Below are 10,928 nucleotides of genomic sequence, written 5' to 3'. Positions count from 1 at the left end.
CCTCCCCTCTCAGTCTTCCTTTCTCATTCGAAAACAAAGAATAAGAGAAATAGCCTCGACTTTGATCAAGGTTACATTAAAGTGTAAGAATCAGTGACAAATTATTGGAGATACGTTGATGACTGCTGACATCAGTTTGGGAGGATTGCTGCCCACGTGCCAGGTTGAAACGGCCACCCGAGGCGATAGCAGGTATAAAATCGGCTCAATCCTCTCCACCTTACAGAGGCCATTTTAAATGATGGGCTTTGTAATTGGCCCCCAAATCAGCCCCATTGTGTTTGGCACCTGTGTCACTCACAGGCTCACCTCCGCGTTCTTTTTTCTCTCAATGAGACTCAAGATGGCATCTATAGGAAGATATATTAGTTTCTACCCATAATGGAAGCTATCCACTGGGCATGGCTGGATTTGACCTTCAGGTGTGGGTCCTCAGTCACCGAGGTGTGACATATGCCACAGCATGAAGCATGCACTAAATGTGAAAACTGGTTCACGTGTCAATGGTACCAGCTTGTTCTACATTGGAAGACGTTTGGTGGATAATCACAGGGGTTGAGCCTCAGCCATGGGTATGAAATGAGTGCAACTCAGTGCCTTCATTCCACACCTGGCTCCTTCCCATCTCCATCTCAATGGACTATCCCCTCCCCTAAGGGTCCTTCTGTACCAGTCATTCTTCTCATGGCTAGGACAAAATACCTCAGACAAGCAGCTCGAAGAAGGAAGGATATTTTGGTTGGTTGGTTGGCTGGCTGGCTGGTTGGTTGGCTGGCTGGCTGGCTGGCTGGTTGGTTGGCTGGCTGGCTGGTTGGTTTTTGGATCACATTTTGAGGGATGCAGACTATCACGATGGGGAAGGCACGACATCAGGAGCACGAGACAAGCAGATCACACTGCATCTACAGTTGGGAAGCAGAAGAAATGGATGTTGGTACTCAGCTTGCTTTCTCCTTTTTATTCAGTACATAACTCCAACCTATGGGAGGGATGGCACTGCCCACATTCTCTTCTCACTTCAATTAGCCAAATTTGGAACCTCCCTTATAGATACATCAGAGATTTCTAGATTCTAGAGTCTACCAAACTGATAATTAGCAACCATCACACCTGTCTGGTTTGCTGTCCGTGGCTGTGATAAAACATTCTGAACCGAAGAAACTTACAGAAGGGGGGGGGCTTATTTGGCTTATGTAACCAGAAAACTATCCATCACTGAGGGAAGTCAGAGCAGGAACTCAAGCAAGGGCATGGAGGACAACTGCCTACTGCCTTGTCCTCTTTGGCTTGCTCTGTCTTGTCTAGCAGGGCATTCAACAGGGGTCTGGGGAGGTCACCTGAAAGAGAGTGTGGGGGGTGGGCAGGCAAAGACACAAAAAATGGCAATCTGTCTATATAGTCTGATCAAATAGCAATGTTTACTTATTCACCCAGGGGTTATATACAAAAAAAGGTAGGATGTGGGGAAAGGGATGACACAGGAGCATGGGTGTTCAGGGGGAGTACAGATATCTTCCAGAACACAGTGTCAGCTGGGTGAAGGTTCAGGGGACATGTCACTATGACTCTGACTATGATTCATTTGTCCTTATCTAAGTTGGTACTATCCACCAAGGTTACCTATCTACAAGACCTATGACTATTTAGCCTGTCAAATTTCCACCAAAGCTGCTTGTTTACAATAGCTTCTAGGCATCTGTTTCAGTGTTTTCCCACAGAGACCCAAGACTTTATGATTAACAGGCATGTATGTCAGGCCTATTGCTGATTTTAGGCCTATGGCTGATTTTAGGTCTTCAGTGTACAAGCAGGGCTGCCCCTGACATTGTTCAGTATGTTTTCTTGCAGCCCAAGCCCACTTGCCTAGGGATGACACTGTTCACAGTGGGCTGGCTTTCCTCTATCAATTAGCCATCAAGAAAATGCCACACAGATATGGCCACAGGCCCATCTGAGGAAAGAAACTCTTCAGTGGAGCTCCCCTCTTCTCACGTGACCCCACATTTGTGTCAAGTTGGCAGATGAAGCTAGCTACTACATCTGACCTAGTTGAGTTACTGTAGTAAACACTGTAACCAAAAGCAACTTAGGAAGGAAGTTCCTAAGGGTTCATTTCATCACATAGCTTAGAGTACATTATGAAGTCAGAGCAAGAACTCAGGGCAGGAACATTGAGGCAGGAACTGATGCAGAAACCATAAAGGAATATCACTTACTGGCTTTCTCCCATGGCTTGCTCAGCCTGCTTTCTTATAGCACCCAGAACCACCTACCAAGGGAGGGCACCACCCTCCAATATCAATCTTTAATCAAGAATATGACCCCACAGATTTGCCAGCAAGACAACCTGATAGGAGTATTTTCTCTTCCCGGATAACTCTAGCCTGTATTGAGTTGATGAAAACTGACCAAGACTCTTTTGTTGACCACTTTGACCAAATAGCTCCTGCACCACTTCTATCCTGTTAAAAGACCTTGCTTCCCTTGGTGGAACTTGGAATGCCCTTGAGTATTTATTTGCTGACAATCTGCCTCTCCCGATTATACTCTGAGCCCCATGGGGACAGAGAGCATCCTCTTCACTGTGTCCTGACACTGAGCACAGGATCTGGGTCTTGAGTACTGATCGAGTCCATCAGCCAATGAATGAAGGATAGAAAATGCATTTTTCATCGATACTGTCCCTTCCTGTTTCTGAGCTGACAGGCTCACTGCTCTGGCTATGAGGAATGACAAGCTTGGGAGCAGAAGTCCCTTGAGTCACAGCACAGAGATGGAAAGAGCAGACAGGTCTCTAATGAAGTTGTCGCTTTCTCTTCAATCCCTGCAGACTGGAATGTGAATGGAAATATGGCGTCTCCCAGATTTCAGTAGAAAGGACTTGAGGAGGTGAATTAGATGAGAAGACAAGTGGAGACCTCTTCTAGAGGAAGCTTCCAAACTCTCCCTCAGATGCTAGTCAGGTGGGATCATAAAGAACTCAAGGTGAATAGTTATGATACAGAGGCCAGCCTACATATCCAAGAAGTTGAGTGGACAGAATTGTTCTCCTTGAGATTAGACTTCTGGGTCTCAAAAAAAAATTAGTTGATTCTCATAGCTGGACGCCATGAAATTACATGTCAAATGCCATGGTGTTCAAGTGTCCATGAACAGTTACCAGAGGAGAAGGGTCACGAGTTTTCCCATGTTCTCAGAAGACTTGGTGATCTCCAACCTTGGTTAAAGGCAGTGCTTAGAGGCACCCTTATGGGAAAGTCACAGATCATAATTCTGCAGAAAGTAACCAGAAATGCATCTTCCCTATGGATCACCAAAAGTCTCCTCATACCTTTGTGTTTTATGGGAGGAGTCTTCTGGGATTCAGTGTTGGCTATGAATTGGTGGGGACCATCTGGGTGGGAGGTGTCCGGAGGAAGGTAGGGAAGAGCTAGAACATGACAGTAGAGGATGGCATTCTTGGTCTGTATCAACCCATGTGTTCCAGTTTCCATGTCTCTTCTGGGATTGTTTCCTGCAGGTGCATGGAACTCCAAGTTGCAAACTGTATTCGTCACTTGTCTCACTGCTATAACAGATACCGGACAAAAGCAACTTCATACAGGATGATGTCCTAGTCTGCTTTTTTCTGTGGCTATGATGAATGCCATAACCAAACACAACTTAGGGGAGGAAAGGGTTTTATCTTACACATTACAGTCAATCATCAAGGGAGGTCAGGACAGGAATCTGGGGGCAGGAACTGAGGTAGAGACCACAAAGGGGCGGGCACTGCTCAGTGACTTGCTTCTGTAACTTAGATCAACTAGCTTTCTCAGATAGCCCAGGTCCACCTGACTAGAGATGGTACCAACTACAATGCATGGGATCTCTTACATTAATTAGCAACTGATAAAATGCTCCACACAAGGCTAGAGAGAGACCTTAGTGATTAGGAGCAATGGCTACTTTTCCAGAGGACCTGGGTTTGATTCCCAGCATCCACAGGATATCTTACAACCATCTGTAACTCTAGTACCAGGGCATTTTATGCCCTCTTTCAGCCTTTCCAGGTACCACAGACATACACGTAGGCAAAACATACATACATATAATTTCTTCTTCTTCTACTTCCTCCTCCTCCTCTTCTGCATCCCCTTCTTCTTCTTTTCCTTTTTTTCCTTCTCCTCCTCCTCCTTCTACAAGTACTACTACTTTTCCTCCTTCTCTGCTGTCTCCTCCTCCTCCTCCTCCTCCTCCTCCTCCTCCCTCCTTTCTTCCTCTCTTCAAGAAAATGCTCCACAGATCTGGCAACAGGCCAATGTGACAAAGGCAATTCATCAATTAAGATTCCCTCTTTTGTGGTATGTCCAAGTTTGTGCCAACTATACAAAAACTAACTGGAACAGAAGGGTCGCTGTTGTTACTGTTTAGTTGTTTTTTTTTTCTTAGAGTTTGAGGGTTCTGTCCATCATGGTAGGGAAGTTATGTCTGTAAAAGCTTGAAGTGGCTGATTCCATTGCACGTGCAGTCAAGCAGCAGTGAGACATGCATTCATGCACGTGGACACTCATTTTGCTTGCTCTGTTTTATAAAATGAAGGTCTCCGAATGTTTCTACTTGCAGTTAATGTGGAACCTCCCTCTTTGATTAACCTAATCAAGACAATCCCTCACAGATACAGCTGGAATCTGCATAGTACCTCATAGATATGCCTAGAGCACTGTTGACTATGAGCTGTAATGGTCCCATAGATCCAGAAGTCCTTGGACTTCTTTCTTGCTAGGAAATAGATGTCAGTGTTTTGATCAAGTGCAGCCCATAGGCTACCCACATCAGAGTCACTAGGATCACCTGTTAGAAATGCAGGTTTTACAGTCATCCATGGAGGTAGACACCTTTCATACTATCACTGTGAAGGCTGGGGCAAGATCTTTGCTCAGGCCAAGCCTGGGCTATATGGCAACTTCCAGGCTAGCCTGAGTAATGGAGTGAGAGTCTGACTCAGAAAGTAAGCCAACAAAACCATGCAAGTGACTGAGGCCATGTCCAGACACAAATACAGTCAACCATCAAAACAAGAAACAAGGATCTGTGCTTTGGACAGGTCTTTCACGTCTTCACTGTGATATGTGACAAAATTTGTGCCTTGACCCTGGTGGAAAATCCCAGACATTCTCCAAACTGACTTCATATTGTGCAAAGCTTATCTTTACTTGCATTCGTTCCTCTGCCTATTTATGATGACCCAAATTCTCTCTGCCCTTCAAGCTTACCTCAGCTTCCTGACACACCACCAGCAATTTTCAGATTTCTGCAGGTTTTATCAGCTTTGTTCTTCACCAGTCCCTGACAGTTCTGCCCTGTTCACTTTCCCTTTCTGTGACTCTGGTCTTCTCAATTCAATTACAGTAACACGTTCCACTGAGGCTGCCATGTATGCTTTCTCTGGGGCCTTACCCATCCCTGGAGGCAAGGAGAGTGCTCAGTAAATAGCCTCCTCCACAGTGTATCTGACCCTTACCATGATGGCTAGCCGGTATTAGGCTCCACCTGGTATTAGGCTCTACCTAGTAGGTCTTACCTTAACTGCAAGTGTTGGTGGCGATGTCAGACCTTTCAGGAATCAAAGCCTCCCTTCTGCTTAGCGATAAGTGTGTGTGTGTGTGTGTGTGTGTGTGTGTGTGTGTTTTGATGTGCATGCAAATGTGTGCCTTGTGCATGGGGAGGTCAGAGGCCAATGTCAGGTGTCTTCCTTGATAGCTCTCCACCTTATATTTTGAAACAGGGTCCCTCACTGAACCTGGAGCTTGCTGATTAGGCTATGCTGCCTGGCCTGTGATCTGCCTGTCTCCACCTCCCTCGAACCAAGGATTTCAGGCATGTACTCCCGTAGTCAGACTTTTTTCATTTTGCTGCTGGATGTCAAACTCAGGCCCTCAAGCTACTATATCAAGTATTTTACAGACTGAGCCATCTCCCCAGCTACCTTCTGCTATATATTGTAGTTTCCCAAGGCAGTTTTTCGTGTTACTATTTCTTTTTTGAAGTAATAAGAAATGGACCCAGAAAATTTTAAATCATATTCTTCATAGAGTAAGTTCACACAAGGAGTTGACTGGCCAGAGAGGTTTGTGAAACGTTCACAGTTTCACTCAGCAGTGTTTGATTCTCACCCAGCATCTCAAGGGAACAATCTTCTTTGAGACTTACTATGGTGAAGGGTTGATCATTTCCCTGAGAGATCCATGTGCTGAAGGTGTGGTCTTTAGCCTGTGTGCTCTGGGAAGAGGATAGAACTATTAGGACCTGGGATCTAGTGGAAGGAAGTTAGGTCATTGGATGCGTGTCCTCGCAGGGGCTATTGGGCCTCTTGTCCCTTCTCCTTATTCTCTGTTTCCCAACTATTATGAAGTGAAAGTGTCTTCTCTAACACACACCTTTGCTATTACCCACTGTTTCATCTCGAGCAGTAACCAAAGAAAACCAAGCAGCTGACTAAACTGTCCCAAACCACAAAACAATAGCAATCTTTCCTCTCTTAATTATCTCATAGTTTGGCACAATAACAGAAATAAGAGAAAGCTGACCAACACAGGGTCCAGAGATGACAAAGACTTTAAGCCCAGTGCTACCTTGAGAACCTAGTCAGGACCTTGAAAAGAAGAGCTGAGCAGGTCAGAAGTCAAAATCTGAAGGAGATGCCTGTGGGCCATGTACTCTTCAGCCTGTCTCCATCCTGTGAGCTCAGGATCTTGATAAGCTTCAGTGAACATCTGGAGGCATTTTGGCAGCTTGCTAAAATCACATTCCATCCACAGAACAGTTCAGTCCATTCCTTAGCTTCATGTCAAGCATTACTTTTTTCTTTCCGACATCAACCACAAAGAAATGGACAATGAATTCATTTTAATACTATTCCAGGGATCCAGCAGACTTTTGGAAAACAGTAAGTTTTCAGAGTTCTCCCAAGGGTACATCTGAATTTTATAAAGTCATTTGAAACCTCCTTTCTAGAACATGCGGCCTCACCTTTCCACAGACTTAAGGCATGACATAATTTACATCTGCAGTTTCCCTTCACTCTTGAATGGTTCAAAGGAACTCCTGCAACTTATAACAGAGATGTCAACTGCAGGCGCTGATGAAGACCTAAGACTATGTCACCTTTCATCGGCGCGTTCTTCATTCTTTCAAGGAGCCTTAAGAAGCACAGATGCTCTGTAGCCAAAGCTTGTTCGCCTTTTAATAAGAAGATGGAGCCAAGGGTCTCGAAATAAAAGGATTAGCATTTTAAAAACATTTTAAGAACAGACATGACTTGACTTTTTCCCTTTCCTGCATATTAGCATGTTTGCACATCTTAGGATGGATGTACAGCTCTGTCTTGGCTGCATTTTCATTAGGCAGCTTCAGCCATGGTTTGCTGAGCACCAGCTAGGTAGAAGACAGACAGAAAAGAAAAAGCACAGTCATTCCTTCCAGAATGAGCAACACGGTAAAATCCAGGCTGACAGCTGAGTCTGCTTCTTTGAGAAACAGAAAATAAGCTGTGATATGACATTATAGATCCAATTTAGATCTTGGAGTCAGAGGGCTGTTCAGCGTGTGTGATAACTCTCTGACATTGACTGTAAACATTGAGATGTGCACGCATTAGTTCACATATGTGTTGCTATCACAAAATACCTGAAGCTGGGTAATTTATAGAGAAAAGAGGTTTCCTTAACTAACAGTTTGGGATGTTGAAAGTACAAGGCAGAGAAGCCTCACTAGTTTGTTCACTGGTAAAGGCTACACAGTGGGTGGCAATATATAAGAGAAAGAGGTCTCATGATGAAAGAGTAAGCCAGAGCCTCACAGATTAGACTTAATAACAACTTACTCTCACAAAAGAACTCATTCCTGAAGACTAGTGTTAATTCCTTCCAAGGGCAGAGCTCCAATGACCTAATCGCCCCCGCCCCTAGATGTCACCTCTTATAGATTTCAAATTTGGGGCTGAGAATAAGCTCAGTGGATAATAATATGGCTCAGCATCTCCCTCAAGCATGAGAGCCTGGATTCAGATCCCATGTAAAAGTCAGATGTAGTGGTTCACACTTGTAATCCCAATACTCAGGAGTCAGAGACAGAAGGATTGCTGGAACTAACTGGCCAGCCAATCTAGTCAAACCAGTGAGATCCAGGTACAAGGAGAGACCCTGTCTCAAAAAAAAAATAAGGTAGAGAGGCAGTTGAAGAAGACCCTCAATGTTGACATCTGGAACACACACACACACACACGCGCACACGCACACACACACACACACACACACACTTTATCACCTCTCAATATGACCACATAGAGGACCACATTTTCTATCACACAAGTCCTTGAGGGACAAACCACAGGCAATACACAAAGCACTAGCTTGATTTTCCAGAGGGTGTCTATATCTCTGGTCTAATTTCCACATAGCTTTGTGATTCCACACAAAAAGGGGAATGCCAAAGAAGTACCACACTGTTGCAGGCCATATACATGGAGACCACCCTGCAAATAATGCTAGTTATGAAGAGAATAGTTAAAGGCAGCAGTCAGTACAGGGAACTGTGATTGTCTGAATGCGGAAGGCTCTGAGGAGCTGGGTGTGTTTTATCGTGTTTCAAATATCATATTCTTTGAGGATTTTGTAAATAAGTACTATATTATTATTCTCCCCTTCCTCCTCCCTCCAAATCCAGCTTTGTTGTTGTGTTCTTCTAACTCCTCAAATTTGTTCCCCTCCCTACATGTGCGAGCACACACACATACTTGCACACATACCATGCATTATGTATTTTTAGCCTGCTGAAATCATTTGATGTTTAGGACCCTCTCGGGCTTTATTAATTGCCTCTAGCTCTTCTCATAGGTGGTGAAGCCTTCTGAGAATTCCTTCATCCATGTCACCATGTCAATTGGTTACCCACAGATAAGTGTAGCTCTCACCCCTCACCAAAGAAGCTTCTTTATACAGCAGACAGAGAGCATTACAGAAAGCCACAACTGGTCAAGATACAAAGAACCCTGACTGTGGGGTGCCCAGTTCCAGTTGATACATCTATAATACAACCCTTATACAAAAGGGTCAGGGGACATCATGGAAGGAAGGGAGGAAAAGTTAAATAAAAGAGCCCAAGGACCAGGGTCTGCTGTGAGATAGCGTCTTCTCTATATAATAGGAAAACCGGACCTGTGATCTCAACAATGTGGTTGCCTAAACGAAGCTTGTTCTTCTGCCTTAAATCCATGAGACTGTCACAGAACCCTAGGTAGCAAGATCTCAGCTAGGAACTAGAGCAACAGAGATGAAAGGTCTTCACCTATCCCTCTTTAGTGAGCTTTAAGTCTAATGGTAGCATGAAAGACATCCCCTTTGTATATCTGTTTTGTGTCTGGAATAATCCAGAAACATCTAGAACACTGTGGAGTCAATGAGAGAAAATGGACAGGCCTCTACTACTCTCAGAACCCATCCAAGATCTCAGGCAGCATGAGCCCGGCCCCTCCCGGGAGAGCACATTCACTTTGCCTGACTGATGGTGAGGGCTTCTCCCATCATGGGAGGAAACATGAGAATTTCAGCTTCCAAGTGTTACATTTCGTGGCTGACAGTCATGGCCTGGGGTGTGAAGAAGGCAGACAACCTTACTGGAATATGTTGCTCCCCCCACCTTTTTTTTAGTAAACTATTTTGTAATATATTCAACTAGAGCACATCTTGGGAAAAAATAACATGGCTCCCTAAGTATGTCTTCTAAAGAGGTCTTTGCCGGAGGCCTTTGGACCATCTCAGAATATCCAAGCATAGAAACATGAGCCATCTCTTTTCGGTCCTTACCACTTATGGCCAGAAATCACAGCTTCCCTGCAGGATGCCTGGGAAGGACAGAGAGAGATTCTCTGTGTAAGAGGAGAGCCTGTGGCTAGAAGGGGCACCTTGAGGCCCCAGCCATTCTACATGTAACCCAAGCTATATTCTTGGTTGCTGGAGGAGTTGGTTCTTCTTTTTCCCTAGTGGGGTAGCCCAGTGGGGGACTAGGAAGGAAAGGGGGATTTAAAAGGAAAGAAAGCGGTTTATGGTTTATTTATACTCCATTGTGAAAAATAAAGAAAAATGAAAAAAGAATGAGGAAGGAGCAGGAAATGGGTTGGCTTTTCTCTTTAAAAATTTTTATTTTATACATAGATATTTCTGGTGGGATCTAATATATATATTAGCAAAGTATGTGTGTGAATCTGTGTGCGCATGTATGCCACATGTGTAGGTGCTTGTGGAGGTAAGAAGATCCCTTGGAGGGTGTTAGGTCCCTTGGAGCTGGAGTTACAGGTGCTGTGAGATACCCAATATGGGTGCTAGAAACTAAACTCAGGCCCATGGCAAGAGCATCAGCTGCTCCTCACTCCTGAGCCATCCATATGACCTCCCATTTTGTCCCTTCTTAAATCTGGACAACCATGAGCCCTTGCCTACCCTTGCTGCAGAGCTATCTGTCCCAGGCTACTTATTAAAAGGGATATTCTTTTTGATTCTAACGTGACCCAACCCTACTCCCCAGATACTAACATTCAAGGCAGGCTGACTGAGGTTCAAGAGCTATGACTCACAGACTAAGAGACAATGACGGAGCTGGTTAGATCTGCTCCAGCACCACAGGCCCTAGACTATGCCAAACTAGATCCCACCAGAATTATCTAAATTCTTGGGCGGAGCCTCTGCAAGCATCTTCCCAACCCAGCCTCATCGCCGGAGTCATGGGAGATTGCCTGTGTTCACCTTTCACCTCCTACTGGAAACCTAGGGTTGAGTTTAGCAAAATGCATGCTCTGTGGTTGCTGTGCTCTACAGTTTTTGATGTCACGAGCCAGGGCTGATCCTGATAATGCTCCCACTGAATGTGTTCTCTAATGTCATTGACATTGG

This window comes from Grammomys surdaster, unplaced genomic scaffold, assembly GCF_004785775.1.
Source record: "Grammomys surdaster isolate TR1022 unplaced genomic scaffold, NIH_TR_1.0 125977, whole genome shotgun sequence".
Taxonomy (NCBI): domain Eukaryota; kingdom Metazoa; phylum Chordata; class Mammalia; order Rodentia; family Muridae; genus Grammomys; species Grammomys surdaster.
The sequence above is the reverse complement of the archived record's forward strand: the minus strand, read 5'-3'. Positions refer to the sequence as shown.